The sequence below is a fragment of the Ictalurus furcatus genome, chromosome 26 (genome assembly GCF_023375685.1).
Source record: "Ictalurus furcatus strain D&B chromosome 26, Billie_1.0, whole genome shotgun sequence".
NCBI lineage: Eukaryota > Metazoa > Chordata > Actinopteri > Siluriformes > Ictaluridae > Ictalurus > Ictalurus furcatus.
In genome coordinates, this window is record NC_071280.1 from 15,299,142 (window position 1) to 15,317,476 (window position 18,335).

Sequence of the window (18,335 nt, forward strand, 5' to 3'; positions counted from 1 at the left end):
AATTTATTGAACTATTCTACAACACATAAACTAATCTAACACATAAACACACACGCACAGACAAGCAGAAGTGAACATGGTTTAACAGAGTGAATGAAGTTCCAAGTTTATAACGCAGAATGTTATTTCACAGACCATGACCTGAACAAACCATCAAATCTATCAATGTAAGTTCACTTCTTTAGAAGGGCTTTATACTTAATATTATATGCACAAGTCTTGGCTAGATGGGGTACTGCTTGCCTGTTGATAGTTGTGTTGAAGGGATTTCCTCATTATGCGATGGTCTGTTCGGTCCTTGAGTGGCGTCTCGGAAGACCAACTGGAATGATGAACAAAATGGCGTCTAGTATGGGGGATGTTTGGAGAGCTGGCGGCGGGAGGTTTAAAAGCTGATGAGCTCTAGGTTGGGTCTCTGAGCAGATGTTGATTAGAGCCTTCCCGCCGCCTCCGATGAGGTGAGATGAGTTGAGTTGATTGAGCCAGGAGCGGAAGAGAGAAGAAAGTTGGATTTTAACTCTCACTGGCTAGTCGCACACCCTAAGTGTTCCAACCAGCCAGAGATTGTCTTAGGACAGGGTGTAAGCCATATGCTCCGCCCATGATGTAAAATCAGTCTATTGTCTCTGCGGATGGGTGGCTCCATGCTTTTCATAGTATGTGGATTAAACTTTGTCCGAAATACTAACATTTACATATAATGACATACTATTTGTTTTTCCTTATTTTTATTCATCCGAAAAATTATTCAACGAATACACACATACCACACAAGACATATGTTAACTGTTGTTAAGTACATTGTTAACAGTAAAATACAACAATCATATTAGTATTACTATACTAATGTATGCTAAATAAATGAAGCGATTTGTGGCAACTTAGTGTCCAGAAGTCCAGAAGAAAGCATGGCAGAAAATAGGTGATTGCAGTTGTTTTACAGATGTATTAATTTTCACAGTCATTGTTTCTGTGGACTGCTCTGATTGTGGAATGTGCTGATTCAAGAAAGGAAGAGGGGACTCCCCCGTTTTCCGTTTTAAAGTTATTACTTTACGGTTGAAGGACCTTGGGTTTTATCTGATGAATAAGCCATCTGGTTTGGTGAGTCCAGGAAAAGGGCTTGCTTCTCAACCCACTTGTGGCATATTTTTTTCGTGTGGGGGCGGGGGATTTATGGTTTTACTGCAACATTCAGCCAGGTAGCCCCTCTAACAAAGTCCGCTAGTGTTTACTAATGGTATGTTTGTCCGTCCACCCCAGAATTTTTGGCACCAGTCCCACCCAGTGTCTTTGAATTATGATTTGAGTGGTTGGGGGTTGTCTAAATGGAATGTCTTATCTTTCCTTGTTATCATCTCTGCTGCCTGGTTCGATCCTACATGGTGGATGACTTGCAGCGGCAATGACACAAGGAGAACAGATCTAAACCAAACCTGCTGTGACTGTCTAAATTGAAGTACCTGTATGAAAGTAAAGCAGCTGGAGAATATTGATGTGTCTCACTTCAAATTACTTTCCTAGCTCAGCTGCAGATCAAAACAGGCTGATTTTTTTTTTTTAAATCTGCAAGACACACTCACTCCTGCCGATTTTCACAGTGATGTTATCATTAGCGGTGATGTGCTGTAAATCGAACACAGTTTTGCCAGATTGCAGCAAGCTAAATCAGCGCAAGCAAAAGTGGATGCCAGTGGATTCTTAAGACAGTCCCTCAGTGATGCCATGCAAATGCAGGGTTAAGAAATAATCCAAGTATGTGCTATTGAGCTTGGAGAGGAATGATGAGAGAGGCTGCTATTCCCCCCCAACACCCACCCCCACTTTCTAATGTGCACCCGGTAATTAGATATCGATTCTCTCTGTCGATGAGCATTCTGGCCTGCTGTCCTCTGCCATGACAGGTAGAATGCATAAAAGTCGTAACATGTCTTGCTAACAGAGCCTTCCTCTATTGTAGACACCTATAATCTTGGTGGTGATTAAATAATTTCAGATCATTTTTCATGACAAGGGACAATGAATGGCTGTCATGGAAAAGATTCATAATTAATAGCTTTAATTGCTTGTAATGGAAGAAAAAATAACAATTAATTTCAATAAATTTTTGGAGTTGTGTGTAAGGACGCAAAAGTGTCCAACGCAATACGAATGACTGGCAGATGTTTTGTAGTTTGTTTTTTCTAAAAAAAAAATAGTACAATATTAATAATAAAGCAGATGAGGGATTTCAGAGCAACCAAATGTGAAATGGGCAGTGTGTCTTCTAAAAGACTGTATAAGTGTCATGTATTTTCCCCTCTCACCAAACGCTGCACACATAGCAACTCACAATACTACAGCACATATTTCCGCATTGTTATGTGTTTATTTATATTGCCATATAAGATATAAATATATTTTCTTTTGTTTCATGTCTTGTCTCCACCCATGTCATGTCATTGGTTGTATCCTTAATATGTCATGATTACTGTCACCTGTTTTCAGTTTGCCCCTTGATTAGTTTGTGTCCGTATGGCAGTCGTGTTTCTTGTTTCGTGTTTCAGTCGTGTTTTGTACCAGTCTATACCAAGCTGTTGATTACTTATTTGCTCTTACCTAGTCTTGTTCACATTGTTTGTTTATTGCTGGACCCTTGCCTGAATCTTACTCAGCCTTTGGATTATGTTTCTGTTCAGTTTGCTACTCTTAAATAAAACCATTGAGTACCTGCACTTGCATCCTCCAGTGATTCCTGACAGGTGAAGATGCATTCACTGGTATAAATGCTAGGTGAAAATATTAATGGGCAATAATTAGCAAATTAGAAAATGGGAGAATAACATAAAACAGCAATGAAAGGTCTGGCCTTGTTTATGTCAACTGTTCCCTCACTAGCCTCTCTTTTTTTTCTCTTAATTGAAATTAATAAAGCAAAAAAAAAAAAAGCATCTGGGTTACCCATGTAACCCTGTTCCCTGAGAAGTGAACGAGACATTGCATGAGCTTCACGCTGTGGGAAGCACCCTCGCGCGTGACCAGCGTCTGAAGCTTGTGTAACATCATGCCTATTTATAGGCCTCCCGTGATCAGGTGACGTGAAAATTAAGCGCATTGCGTGATATAAAAATGGCACCTGTGAACCAGGCCTTCAGCCTCTATTATCTGAAGCAAAGATGCAATTCACAGGCATGCCCCAGTATGACAAAGCTATGCAACCTGTCATTCCCTTCTCAGGGAACAGGGTTACATGCATAACCCACACGTTCCCTTTCAAAGGGAACTCAACATTGCGCGAGATTCACGCTGCGGGAACGAGAATACCCATTCCGTCATACTGAGGGCATGGCCTGTTCAAAAGATCAGAGGCAGAGGGTCACTGCAAGACACTCGAGCCCAGGGTGGAATGTATATCCAGGCTGTAATATCAAATGAATGTGTGCGGCATAGACCACCGGTGGTGGTAAGTACAGAGAGCCCTTACTGAACGCAGTAGGTGCAATTCCTCTTGTTCCGTATGACAAGCAGAGGAGGGCAGAAAGTCTGCAACACTACAGGCTGGGCAGCAGACGTAGGCACTTTAGGAATATGATCCGGCCTAGGAGATAGGAAGGCCTTGGCTAATCCAGGGGCAAAGTCAAGGCAGGAAGGGACAACAGAGAGAGCTTGTAGATCTCCTACTCTCTTGAAAGATGTCAGGGCCAACAGAAGTACTACCTTTAGAGTCAGACTGAGGCTGACTCTAGGGGCTCAAATGGGACACCTGACAGACATTCCAGGACCATAGATAGGTCCCAGGAAGGTATGTGTGGTCTGCAGATGTGCCTCATCTGCCTGACACCATGCATAAACCACGATGTTAGAGGATGTTGCCCCACAGAGGCTCCATCAATAGGGGTGTGGCTGTCCAAAATGGCAGCCACATAGACCCTGATTATAGAAGGAGCCAACCCTGCTGAGAAATGTCCTTGTAAGAACTCCAGGACTGTAGCTATTGCACAGTTCACTGGGTCTAGCTGACGTTCCTCACCACGAGACAAAAATTTGCCTCTTGAATGCATACAATTTCCTTGTGGATAGCTAAATAGCCATTCATGCCCCACGATGGCCGAATAATCAGACATCGCAGGTTTATAAATACAGCTAGTGTATGGTTTTCCCCCAGAAACGTGATATTTCATCATGCAGTTCTGGAAAAATGAGAGTTTTGCCTATTAATAGGCATGATGTTACACAAGCTTCAGATGCCGGTCATGCGCGAGGGTGAAGCTCTTCCCATAGTGTGACGCTCATGCAACATTGAGTTCCCTTTGAAAGGGAACACAACTTATCAGGTCCCATAGAACCTGGAAACAGCAAATGCTTCATGGGGACTCTCTTGTGTCAGATAACTTAAAGTTACACTTTTACTTCTGACTGTACAGGGCACTGATACTTGACACACCTTCCAAAAATGTCAAATCCTGTCATCTCCTCAAAGAAAACCTCCCCATATAAACAATTACACAGTTTTAAGTTGAGCATCCACTATACAGGTCCTTGTGTAAGCACTATACTAAGTGTAAAGTACTATAGAAAAGAGACTATATTAAAATAAGCACATAAATACTGTATAGTGTAAAACTGATTTGACTTTCAGTCAACACTACTGTCAGGGCTGCTGTTATAGAACATTAATTAACAACCAGAATCTACTATTTAACAGTATCACCTTCAAAATGTTATTCATGGTTAAAGTTGCTAATGGCTGAAGTAAGTACTCCTAGCTGTTTTATGGTCCCTATGAAATCAAGATATTTCTGTAATATCAAGTATTTATCAAACACATTATGTAGTTATCAAGCACAGTAGAATCAGGTGTGTAACAACTCAAAACACTCTCCAGAATATGACATGCTGATCACATGGTCTAGAATAAGATTGTATTTTTTGCCAGATTGTTAGAATGTTAGAAGACACTCAGTCACATTCCTTATTCATTGAGCATATATATGGTGAAAGTGCAGCATTTGAGATTCGAGCCTCTGAGTAGTGAACATCAACCAGAAAAAAAGAATGAACATGTGTGTATTATAAAAAGATGAGGGGGAAAATTGTTACTTGAGGTTTCAAGGTTTTACTTTTCATGAAATCATCATGTGTGCATGGAATCAAAGTAGCGGGGAAACAAAATTTCTCGTCCCAAACCTTCGTCTCTAATGGGTGAATGATAGGTTTTTGTGTGGACATTCGAGTGAAAACAAATAAATAAACAAACGCATTTTTTGAGAGTGTTTTTTTTTTTATCCTTTTAGATTTCAGGCTGAATAGGTCTCATGATCGAGGTAGAGGATTATCTTAATACAAGTTCTTGTGGAGTAAATAAAATATATATGTGAAATGTTACCTATGGAGATTTTCCACTGTTTAATGTATTGAGACACAGTTTATTCTTAGCTTTCAGAGAGGGTAAGCTCCTTTCTCATGCTCTCAGGACTCACCAGGAGAGAGTGTAAGTGGGCTGGGAATCTGTGGAGAAACCCCTTTTATAGTCAGACCCATGGGGTTTAGAAGCTCAGCTTAAAGCAGGCAAATGGATTCCTAAGAGTCCTCCAACTAGTTTATCTGGATTTTGACAGATAGACCACAACCTGCAGTACAGCCACACATGTACAACAGCATGTTTCCCCAGCTTGTCAAATACCCCCAAAGATATTGCACCAATGGTACTCTCCTTGACAGCAGCTCTAGTGGTTCCTATTCTGATCTCTCACACAGTCACTGTTGCTTTCTCTGTCCTTGAACTACTATTGTGACAATTTATTAATAAAACCCTTATTTTTGCTACTGTTTTTTTTTAAAATATATATATATATAATGCTTTGCTAAGGTGGCCAACTCTTTTTCATTTCTATTTATACTCCTTAATCTGTCTCCATGTCTAATTAGTTTTAGGTTTTGTTTCCTCCCAAAGCTAAGTCATAGATCCTGTTCTTTTGTTGCATCACGTGCTGTTTTGGGTCTCCTTTTTGTTTAGCTTTCTTTCTTGTCACGTTTGGTATCCAAACAGTCCCCAGTGTTCAGATCTCAGTTCCTGAGGCTGCCCCGAGCCAGACTTAAATCGCCTAAAACAGGCAAAATAAAAAATAATTTGACTCCAGGAAGTTCTACTCTGATTACTCCTCCCTGTGCATAAATGGCTCAACAGTAGAAAGAGTGATGAGCACATAATTCCTTGGCATTTCACACCCAGGCAAGACCTCACCTGGACAATCAACACCAACTCCCTGTCCAAGAGATCCCAACAGCGATTGCATTTCCTCTGGAACCTGAAGAAGGCAAACATTTCCTGTCACATCCTCACCACACTCTACAGGTCACCATAGAGAGCATCCTGACCAGCTGCATCATTGGCTGGTTTGAGAATTAGAACATCTCAGATCACAAGATCCTACACTATAGTTAATAGTGCAGACATCACTGGCATGCCTCTACCCACTGTTCAGCACATTTTCTACTCACACAGCATCCCTGTCACTCACCCGTCCCACAATCTATTGCCCCTCTGCTATCCAGCAGAAGGTTTTTCACCATTTGCTCAATGACTTCCAGACTGAGTAAGAGCTACTATCCCCAGTCTGTCAGACTATGCACTATACTGACCCCCTTTGCACATATAACCCTGGGATCCAACTAATAACCTCCCCCCTCATGACGCACATTTCACTTTAATGGTTGTTGTTGTTCTTTCTGTCATACAGTTACTTACTGTACAATTAGTTACTGCACTGACTACTGACTTACTGTTTACACACTCTGACACTTTAAATGTATTGACTCACAATCACAGTATTTCATTTTTTAAATTGCATTTAAGTCAGGTTCACAACCATTCCTGCTTGTCACTTTAAACTTAATTTCATTTCAAGTCGCAGTTATGAACCTTGTTGTGTTTAATGCGATGTCTTATTGCATGTTAAATGTTTTGTTATTGGAGTGTTTATGCTCTACTACCACTCTGTGTACCCACCCCACTGTTTCTCATACCCCTGTCTCTGCATGCTTCTTATTCCTACTGCACTTTATTTATGTCCTGTCAGCACTGTATATGTCTCACATGTATCTTGCACCTTTGGTCCAGGAGAAACATTATTTTATCTCACTGTGTACTGCACATTGTATATGGCTGTGATGACAATAAAGATCTACTGACTTGGCTTGACTTGACTCAGCCCCTGTATCTATCTCCAGGTCTAGTTACTTTAAGTTGTTAAGGCTAGGTCATATATCCTGTTCTTTTCCTATCAGCAGGCTCTCTCTGTGTTTTTCCTTTAGAGGTAAGCCCAAACTTTGAGACTACCCCTGAGTCTGACTCCAACTTTGAGCCCTCACCTGGAATAGATTCAGCCCCTGAGACTTACTCAGACTTTAAGGTTCTTTAGTGTCAGTTACAGATCCTGATCCCATCCTGTGGCATAGCTCTGGTGTTAGTCATATGTCAATATGTTTTTCCCCTATATCAACTTTATTCATTGATACTTCCTCAATGTGGGTTGAAGCCTTTGTCTTTTCCCTAGTCACGACCTCTGTCTTAGTCTTAGGCACTGCTCTTTCCTCAGTGTCACTCTCAAGCCATGTTCTTTACTGCAACATCTGTCTCAAGCCTTGAACTAGAAAAGCATAAATTTAATGTGAAACAACTGTCTGAAGTATGTGTCCTGAAGTATATGTCCTTGCTGCTATACCAGTGTCTCGTCTCATCGCAGTCAGTGTCCCGCACCCCACTCCAGGCCCTTTCTTATTACTTATCTTATCTGATACTTGTTTCACATTAACTCTGTGCTTTTTTTTACAGCATTTTTTGAGTGGGATTTTTGCTTTTGAGTTCATGAACTTCCAACTTGTTTTTCCAAGTCCCTAGTCATTAATTTCTGGTGTTTTGACTTGTTTTGACTCTAGCTTGTTTTACCTAGCTCCTGTTATTGATTTGTTTAAGGTAACTTTCTCTGCTTGCTTCCTCACCCTGGACATGGATTTTGACTATGACTTTGTGAGGGGGAAAAAACATTCGGATCGACAGTACTCTCCAGAGTCCTGTGCTATGTTTGAGAAAACAGCCTGTCATGTTGGATATAAAGTGACAGTGCTAATGATTCCATGTTGTTCTTGCCTGCTGTTCAGTAAATGTGCGCTGACACTTTTGACATGTGCTGGGTTTTTCACTGACAGATTTACAGATAATCTTTTTAATGTAGCCAACATCTGTTTTAAAACCAAGAAGCATATGCTTTACTAAAATATGTCAGAATTGTAGTGCATGGATTCTTTTTTTTTTGCCCTAGGTCTTTATTTCTTATTCTTCAGCACACCTGAACACCTTCAAGTCTTATTTTTGCAGTGGTGCAGTTCCCATAATTTACACAAAATGTGTCCATTCAACAGGGTATCATTATTGCAAATTCACATGGGCACAACATTAATGGCCATTGGTTTTTCTATGACTTTATTCATGCAAAATCGCAACAAAATGGCTTCCAATGATTACAATACCCCACATTTTCTATGAAATTGGACTGCTTGATTAAAAGTATTCATCCAACTCCTGCAATCAGGTCTACCACCTATGTAATAACACCACAAGCAAGGCGGATTTAGCTCTATGTTCTTCATGGTTGCACAAGGGTGTGTAAGCTGTGGCCAATATCATTTAAAACCTCCAATAGTCAGTGCTACAGAAGAGTGACTGAAGCATTGATTCAGGCCTTGTTTACACTAGTGTGTTTTTGTTTTAAAATGCATAACTCGTCTACACTACTCCGGCGTTTTTGACCCTCGAGAATATAGACTTTTTGGAAGTGCTGAAGACCCCGTTTTAGTTTGAAACTTCCGGGGCTGCCTGTGTGGCCAGAGATCCTCCCCAGATTGACTCACAGAGTTCAAAGTACAGCAAGACCACACGTCCATGGCCACTTTTCGGACCAGAGTCAACCGCTTACCGATAGCGGACTCTTATGGCCTTTAGCTTGGTGGTAACGTGACCTGTGAACACAAAGCACAACCCAGTTATATAAAGGCACATAGACACACACATATTATATATATATATATATATATATATATATATATATATATACACAGGGCTCCAGAGTAACATTTGAGAGCAGTAGCACCGGCATTCGACTATTTCATTTTAAATGCCATTTAAAAACGAAAATGCACTAGTGTAAACAGAGCCTCAGTGTGTCTGTATATGCACTGCCACTTCCCTCACCATATTCATCCCATTAGTGTGGGAAATCTGTAGCCCAGCCCAAAACCTAAAGACCAGGCCTGTCCCCTTTTGATTATTTCTTTCAGAGCTGTCCCATAAACTCAACATGACAGCCTGAAGCCAATGTATATGGAAATGTAAGAGTCAGCAGCCTGTCCGCCTTAACGCTCTCCACTTGATTAGTTTGGTTTGAGACTGACCTGACAGCACTGTGACTTCGTTTATCACCTTATCTCCTTTAACACTGAGACTAAATGAGTTCATGAGTAAATTAGATCAGTCATCATCTTTGGAGCAAAGTGAGGTGACCTTTGAGCTCAATGCCAGGCACTTTTTGTTCAGCGAAAGTAGCATACAAGCAAATTAGGCTTGATGATTCACTTAGTAGTAAAGAAAACAAACATATATGCAGGATATTCAAATTTAAATTATTGTGTATCCCATGTAGCAAACATCAATCATATTCCTCACTGTTGCACTTCATTCTCTCTCCATCAGCAGTATTTTATGCTCGGAAATTAATCTACATGTTTGAATCTTTAATCTGCTTATAGTCAAGGCCTATCTCCACTGTATCTGCACTTTAATTCAGTTGCCCAGTTTTGAAGAGGATTACAGTTGATTGAGCGAGGATCACGTCATACTTACAGGAAAGGTCACCTTGTGAGAACGGGGATTGGAATTATACGTGGGCACCATGAATACCTTTGGCAACAGCACCAGTGGCTTCAAACTGCAAGGCAAGTCGCCAGACAATATACTTGGAAGCTTCCTCTTGGGCGATGTTAAGACTGTGTATATGTGTGTGGTGTAGGGGTGTAATGAAATGGCACTATCTCTATCTGTATCTATACGTTTATGGTTAGCGCTTCAAAATCCTATCTGTATTAGGATTTAAGCGTTAAGTGGGTGTAGCCTTTTAAAAAAATATATAACACTCAAAGCAAATGGAAACGAAGAGCACAAAAATGAATGTGTAAACGGCAGCACTGTGAGCAGGGTGTGTAAATTCTGGCTCTGAGAGTTGCTCAACCTCAGCTACATTACTTGAGTTCATAATTTGTCTTAAGTAGAGATTAGAGTGGGACTTCAGAATTAATTATGAAACACTTTCTATGGGAACCCTTAAAGTGTCATGTATTCCCCCCCGTCCATGTGCTGCGAGCGAGACGCTCGGTGCGCATGAGCAGCCTGCAGTGCTACGGCGCACTTTTATGAACTGTCATGTTTCTTTATGTTTCCGTGTGTGTTTCGTTTCGAATCACGTCTTTTCTCCACCCATGTCCTGTCACTGGTTGTCTCCCTCTCGTGTGTCTCCATTACTCGCATCTGTTTGCCCTTCGATGAGTTTGTATATTTAAACTCTCTTGTGTTCTATGTGAAGTATTGTTCATTGTTAATCTGCTTGTCTTTACTGAGCTGTTTGTTTCATGTTGTGATATTCTGTCCCTCGTTTATATATTTTGGATTACCCCTGCTACTGCCATTTGCTCATTGCCTGACCTCTGCTTGTGGACTATTCCTGAGTTTGATTCCCTTTTGGATTTGTCTGCCTGGTCTTTAAATAAAATGTCTTAACTGCACCTGCAACCCTGTCATGGAGAGTTTCTCCTTTTAGAGAAGGTTCCAAGTAAAATTGTCTAAAAACCCCTTAATTATATCCAGGGGTTAAATTGGGGCAGAACGGGCTGGAATGGTGTTTCGACACACTCTAAGTCAGAGGAGGGAAAAAACAACCCATATAAATAAAAAAATGAAACGTGATTTGACCCCCATCTTTTCGTTTTACTTGTAGGCTGTATTTGCTGTCACTGTCAATCCAGGAGCAAATCACGTTTCAGCTTTTTTTAAAAAGAGTGTCCCAGTTATTGCCCACCGTCATTAGTAACAGAGAAAGCTCAGAAACCCGCACGTCAAATGTGTGATGCAGGACATGCAAGCACAAACTCACAAATCTACTCAGTTAATTTTAACCGCGATAGCGAGATAAGTTTACTGTGTCCACCTAACCAAACTTTTTATGATAAATATGATAATCTTATGTACGAGTCACGGTGTGGTGCCGTCAGAGCTGTCACATCAGGGGCTGTGCCAAGTGTGCGAGCGCACAGGGCCTCGCAGCTTGGGCCTGTCCTGCAATACCTACAATATCGTTTTTTTTTGTCCCAACATGCTTCTAAATAAAATGTAAGCTATATTATACTGAAAATATAGAGTTGTTACATATACTGTGATACTTCAATATGTAAAATAGCAGGGCCTCGCACAACAAGTTCGCCTCGTACAGGGCCTCGTACCCTACCCGAGTGCCGTATTTACCCTGATAATGTTCAAGTTTGTTTATCAAATGATGTTCAAATGGAGCTAGCTAGCTGGTTGGTTTGCTTGCTGTAACATTAGCTTGTGTGATTAAGTCCATTGCTGTAGCCTACATAAGCTAGTGAATTTAATTTAAACAGTGGACAGAACATTTCAATAATAAAGACGCTAATCCTATCTTTAACTTGCAAACAGTACACACAAATCTTTACAACTTAATGTATCTTACAGAGATGGACAGAATGGGAGCCAAGCGGAATTTGCTGCTGAGGGATTATTTTCAAGGGTGTTTCGTGGTGATTTTTACTATATAATAACAATGTATACCAATTAAATAAATTACTGAAGACCAAGAATGTAAAAATATGTTAAAGAGATATATCAAATATAGAGTATAGGCCTGTACTGCATTTTTACTGTAGTTCTGTTTAATGTCTAATATAAACTTTGCATCTGTTTTTAGAATGAACAGCTGCTCCAAATCAAAGATAAGCAAGGGTCAGGGCAGTGCCACAGACCAGAACAGCAACAGTGCCGCGCGTCAGAGCAGGTCAGCTATTTTAAGGTAAGCTGCCGAGTCCGACCCTCCAACCCTGTTTTATGTCAAGAGTTCCCTTACCTGCCAAATTCAAATTTAACCCCTATATTATATCTATGGGAACCCTTTAACTATTAAAAACAAACTATCTTTGGGAACTCTTAAAGGTTCCATGTAGAATTCTAGAACATATGGTGTTTCCCTTTTTAGACTGAGGTCCAAGTAGAGCCCCCTAAAAACTGTTAATTACATATAAACCCTCTTTCTATGGGAACCTTTAAAGAGTCTATGTAGAACTCTGAAGCTTTTCCATTTACAGAGGCTTCCTAGAAGAACCGGTTTAGGTTCTGAAACCTGAAAGCTATAAACTGTAAACCTCTAAACATGACTTCAGGAAACCGTTTCAGATTACAGATGAAAATCGGATTTAAGATTTCAGATGAGACACTTTGTTTTCAGCAGCTGATAAACATCTACCTTCTGAAAAACCTTTCCTTTTATTCCTGAATGGAATCCCAAGCTCTCGTGACGTTTCTGCATCCCTGCCTGTCTACTCACCCGTCTGTCTTGATCTCTGTTAGTTCCTGTTCTTTTCTCTCCCTGCTTCCCCTCCTTTGCACGGTATCAGTATTAATCCCTTTGTGCAATCCTTCGCTGGTTCAGTAAAGATCTCAGAGAGCTCTTCGGAGGTCACGGCCATCGCGGGTCTCCCTTCAGCAAATAAGAGATTGCAGAGGGTACAATTAAAGACGGAGAGCTGCGGATGTCTATAGACTTTGCCGTGCTGTGTTTGTAAAGCACTCTCTGGGGTATTATATGTACAGACTCCCATGTCTAGAGAGATAGGTGAGGGGGCAGTTGCATATGCGTGTGTGTGTGTGTGTGTGTTCTCACAGTCAATCTCTATTAATGAGTTAAAGAATCTCATACAGGATAAACAATTGTGCAGCATTCACAGCTAATCCAGGTGTGAAGGTTACATTATTGTTTATTGATGAATAGGTTAATTGTAGCTACTCTTCTACTGTGTTTATTTGCCAAGTCCACAGCTTGACAGTAGAAAGGTGGTATGAAATTATAGAGAAAAAAAAAAATATTAGAATGTGAAACATATGATGAATTAACTAGATCATGTCTTTACCTAAAGTTCTGTGTGGTCTTTTGTGCTGTAGCTTAAAAATCAATAACAGATAGTACACAGTTACATAAATGGGAAAAGAATCGGAAAATATGTTTATTTGTTCATAAGATTTTTTTCAGTTTCCGCTTAAGTTCACTGAATGCATAAATGCTTTATATCCTTAATTCCACAGTTTAGTAAAAAGTTTGATTTGGGGATATTTTGATGAATGATTTTTATAGGCTACACTTTTAACTAGTACATTCATTGATTGATTGATTCATTCATTCATCTTCAGGACCCACTTTATCCTGGTCAGGGTCACGGTGGATCCAAAGCCTATCCCAGGAACACTGGGCGTGAGCTGGGAATACATTCTGGTTGGTTGCATGTGAATTTGATATGCAAATGTACTTTATGATGTCACAATTATATATTTTAATAGGACTTCTAAGCGTTCAAAAGGACAACCAAAGAACCATAAAGGTTCTAGATTTAACCTTTGTTCGGAGTGCAATGCTTATTTAACAGTATTAAAGCAACCTCAGTGTTTTGAGCATTATGTTACGTTACATTACGTGTTACATTACATGTCATTGAGGCTGATGAAGGAACAATGCTTTATAGCTGCTATAAGTGATAACATGAACTAACTTCAAAACCGCACATCCAACAACGTTAAACATAACTATAAATTGATTTTTAAAAAAAAAGTACAATGTGTTATTGTTTGAAGATTGTTTAAGCAGTTGTGCTATAAGAGGAATACAACACTTCAGAATGTGCTGTTATAGGAAAAAAATCTTTTATACTTTGTACACCAAAACCACCATATCATTGAGGATTCTCCTACTGTATAACCACATACCCCAAAGTGGTTTATTCTTGGAGAAATCTCAGTGCTATCTCCGAGGCTTAAGAGCCCAACTTTACACTCTGACAGGACTTTATAGACAAGTCCAGGACATTTTGTTCATACTGGTGGTTTCTTGCTCATTCACTGACAAATCGATCGCACCTGGAGAGCCGTGTGCAACACCACAGTAGCATTGGTAGAAATGTTCTTTCGGTGACAACTGTTTCCCAGCAGGACCCATAATCCCCATTCTGTAGTGCATCTGGGAACAATTTAAGACAGCTCCCATTATGAGGACAAATCCTTTAGTGTTTGCTGTATCTCATGGGATAAAGTTATCAATACAGGGCTTGTTCTTTGTACAGAGCATGGATTATTGATGTCTACCTCACTCTCGTTGGACTGAAGAAGACCATGACTCAATCTGCTGCCCAGCGATTACCTTGGAGTTAATATGTCAATGTAGGACATTCCAATGATAGATGCCGAAAAAATAAAATAAAATAAATAAAAAAATTAAAATAATAAATCTCTTTTGCTTTTAAGTCACTCACATTGTACAGTGTTCTTATTTTCTTCTCAAGGCGAATTTAATATTATTGATTTAAATGGTCACAGTCACACCAATCCTCCTACTATGATTGGAGATATTTGTTGTTATCAGGTGTAAAGAAAAGACGGAGGCTGGTATCAATTAGCTGGCAAGGCAAGGCAAAAAAAAATTAAAGATAAAGATATCAGTATAAGGGCGCACGGTGGCTTAGTGGTTAGCACGTTTGCCTCATACCTCCAGGGTTGGGGGGTCGATTCCCACCATGGCCCTGTGTGTGCGGAGTGTGCATGTTCTCCCCGTGCAGCGGGGGTTTCCTCCGGGTACTCCGGTTTCCTCCCCCAGTCCAAAGACATGCATGGTAGGCTGACTGGCATGTCTAAAGTGTCCGTAGTGTATGAATGGGTGTGTGAGTGTGTATGTGATCGTGCCCTGCAATGGATTGGCACCCTGTCCAGGGTGTACCCCGCCTTGTGCCCGATGCTCCCTGGGATAGACTCCAGGTTTCCCTGTGACCCTGAAAAGGATAAGGTGGTATAGAGGATGGATGGATGGATATCACTATAAACTTTAATTTTTGGCATTCACACCAGATTATTTGTTAAATGGTAAGAATATTTTGGATTTTTGTTGACCTAAGCCCAACAGCACCACTACCAGTTGTAAGAAAAACACACAAAATGGTATGAACAAGTGCAGCTGAGGCTGATTTCTTTCTAGCCCGAGTCTATAGATTCATCAGTAACGGTGATCACATGTCATGTGATTACACAAAGTGAAAAGTCCCCTAGATTTGACCTAATGCATTGCTCAATGCTAATGGATTATTTTTCCATTTCCTGCATGCGCAATTTAACAATTTGGCGCTTGAAAGTCACACCCTCTTTTTGTGAGTCTTTCTCATTACCCGGTGCCCTCGAACGATGCTTTTCGACGCACCTGTTTCTCCGCTGGGTGCATAATTACATATGATTTAATCGGGGATCCACTCGGTTCGAGGTAACAAGATGAATGAGCTGCGCATTTACCTCATTTATTTTCTAATATTCAGAGTCTACACTTCAGTGTGCCCAGGTCTGATGTTTTATGCCTTTAATGAAAGCCCTGGACTCAGGGTGTTTGATGTACTATTTAGATTACAGCAGGCCTGAGTAACATTCCATGTTTAAATGAAAAGGAGAGGGACAGCCAGAGATAGAGAGAGAATACGGAAAGAGACAGCACTATGACATGAAATCCTAACCTGTTCAATGAAGATTAATGGTGCTGTGCAGAACCAGAGTGACTCCATAAAAGAGACCTAAGCAAAGAAAATAAACACGTTTATACCACGGCGCTGTTAAGTTCTTGAATCTGATTGGTCAGAACGTTGATTCATTTTCTCCAACAGCAGCACTGACAGTAGAGGCAGCTGTAATTTAAATCACAGGTAGTAATTCACCCATTCTAATGCAATATCATTTCTGTCGTTGAATATTTTCCTAAAGCAGCACAGCCTAAATTGTTTATATGCTAAAACGCAAAAACCCGAAGTCCAAATATAAATGTCATACATATATATATATATATAAAATAGAAATGTTAAAAAATAAACACAGTTTTAACTTCAACAAATACATAAATGACTGCAGATGGTGTAAGCTTTGCCTTGGACTGCAAGTGTTTTAAGACTTGAGTGTGATGGTTGTTGACTGCAGAGTTTGGAAAGTATATTCGGTTGCTATTAAAATCTGCAAACATAAAAGGAAAATCATACTTAAAACTGTCCGACTAGGCCTGTGCAGTCTCTGCTAACAGACTTTGTAATGGTCCATGCCTGTGCCTCTGATCCTTAAAAAAAAAACAAACATGAAAGTAATTTTTTTGGTTCATCATTGAGCCACCCACACATTGCAAGATGTTCAGCTGTGTCTTCTATTCATGAGGTCAGCGCTTCACCCACTTCCTGGAGCTGACAAGTGGAATTTGTAGCCGTCTTCCTCTAGAAATTTGCAACGCAAAGTCTTCATTAGGTGATGGATATTTTCAGTCCTCATGGAGATAGTACTGGTCGATTCTGTTCGGCTTTGAGGGGAGTGACAGCACGAAAAGAGGAGTGTCATCGGCGAGGCGGCTGAAGGAGGCAGGCAGGCGTATGACACCCAGATGATAATGGCTGACAGTCATGATGGCACTGTCTAAAACTCGTCGCTGTCACTGAGCGCTAGCCACCAGTCCAACATGGCTGCCACTCACCAAGCTACAAGTCCATGCTTTTCCTCACTCACACTGGATTAAACACTTTAACTGAATGAATTATAATGTTAAGTGTTATCCCTTGTGTTCTCTTTACTATTCAGGCTGCAGGATGAAGAACACGAGTTGTTTGATTCGACCATCTGTGCTGAACATATTGGACTGCGTTAGTTTGCCCAGCTTCGGTTTAAACTCATTAGGATTCCAGTGATGGAGTGTATCGCTTCTTTTTTTGGTTGACTGTTTATAACTTTTTTTGAAAAAGAAAGGCACATTCTTTTCTTTTAATCAAATATTCATCAAAGCTTCGCAAGATCAGAAGGTTAACTCGTTTCAAAGATATGTTTTAAGGCTTGTATCCTCGGTTGGACATATAGTGTACTGAGACAAATAATTTCTCTCAGCTTTCAGGTGTTAGGAGTGCTGGGTGTTTTTTTTTTTTTTTTTTTTTTTGACAAATGACAAGACTAATGAGAAATAATATTTCCATGCTGAACTTTTTAATACATTAGGGATTTCTTCAAATAATTGTGACCTTATTGCTGAATAGTCAATTTGGCTTGTTTCAATTCAGTGCTTATGACCAAAATCTACAGATATTCCTGTTTCTCTCCAGGATATATCTCCATCACAAGTTATAGAATTTTAGATCAAGTCTGGTTTCTCCCAAAAGTGAAATAGGAGGAAAAAACTGCATTTAAAGACAGGAGCATCATGGACATTTTGACAGTCGATACTTGATTCCAGACTGACCTAATTAGGCTTATGAGCATTTTGTTATAGCACGTAACCATCCAAAGACTGGGAGAGGGAAAGGGATTGCACTCATACTAAAATTGGAACGATACAGAGAAGATTAGCATGGACCATGCACAGCGATGATACGCAAAATCAGAAAGAGGGATTGTGGAGTGGATGATGTTGGTACATTAGAAATGTGTGCGCACCACTGTGACTTTGTTTCCCATGCAAAGGCTGAGAAACAGATGATGTCTCCATCTCCAACGGCTGAAGATTTGGGCCAGATTCAAGTCTTTGGTGTGGTGTAGCTGAGCTGGAGCCTGGAAAAAATCTAAAACCATTCAAAACAAGCTGCTGGATGACTGTATGTTCCCAATTATGAGGTTCATTCACTAGATATTAGCCTATAACATAAATCAAGTGTTATTAAGGCCTCTCTACTTATTTTTGCTTAAAGCTATGTCGTTATTAAGGTTGTCCTGCCTCACTAAAATCAGTAGTCGGAAGCCGCTGCTGCATTTAAAGTACGAAAAATATCACCATGCTGATTCATTCTCTTCTGCTGTGATAGTTCTTTAAGGTAATAATCAGACAAGAACACTGCGACTGCATAAGGGACACAAAGCCACTGTGGATCAATGACCTCCAACAGAGGAGCCGGTGGCCCTTACAACAGGGTCGTAGGTATCACGCTGTTCGGCATCCTTGGTCGCAGATCATATTCGAATTCTTTCAGGAGCTACAGAG

The 18,335-nt window shown here is 40.3% G+C and overlaps 1 pseudogene; it reads left to right on the forward strand.

Moving 5' to 3' along the window:
- Window positions 1–17,656: 17,656 nt before the first annotated feature.
- On the forward strand, window positions 17,657–17,755 carry LOC128602545 (uncharacterized; annotated as a pseudogene).
- Window positions 17,756–18,335: the final 580 nt, after the last annotated feature.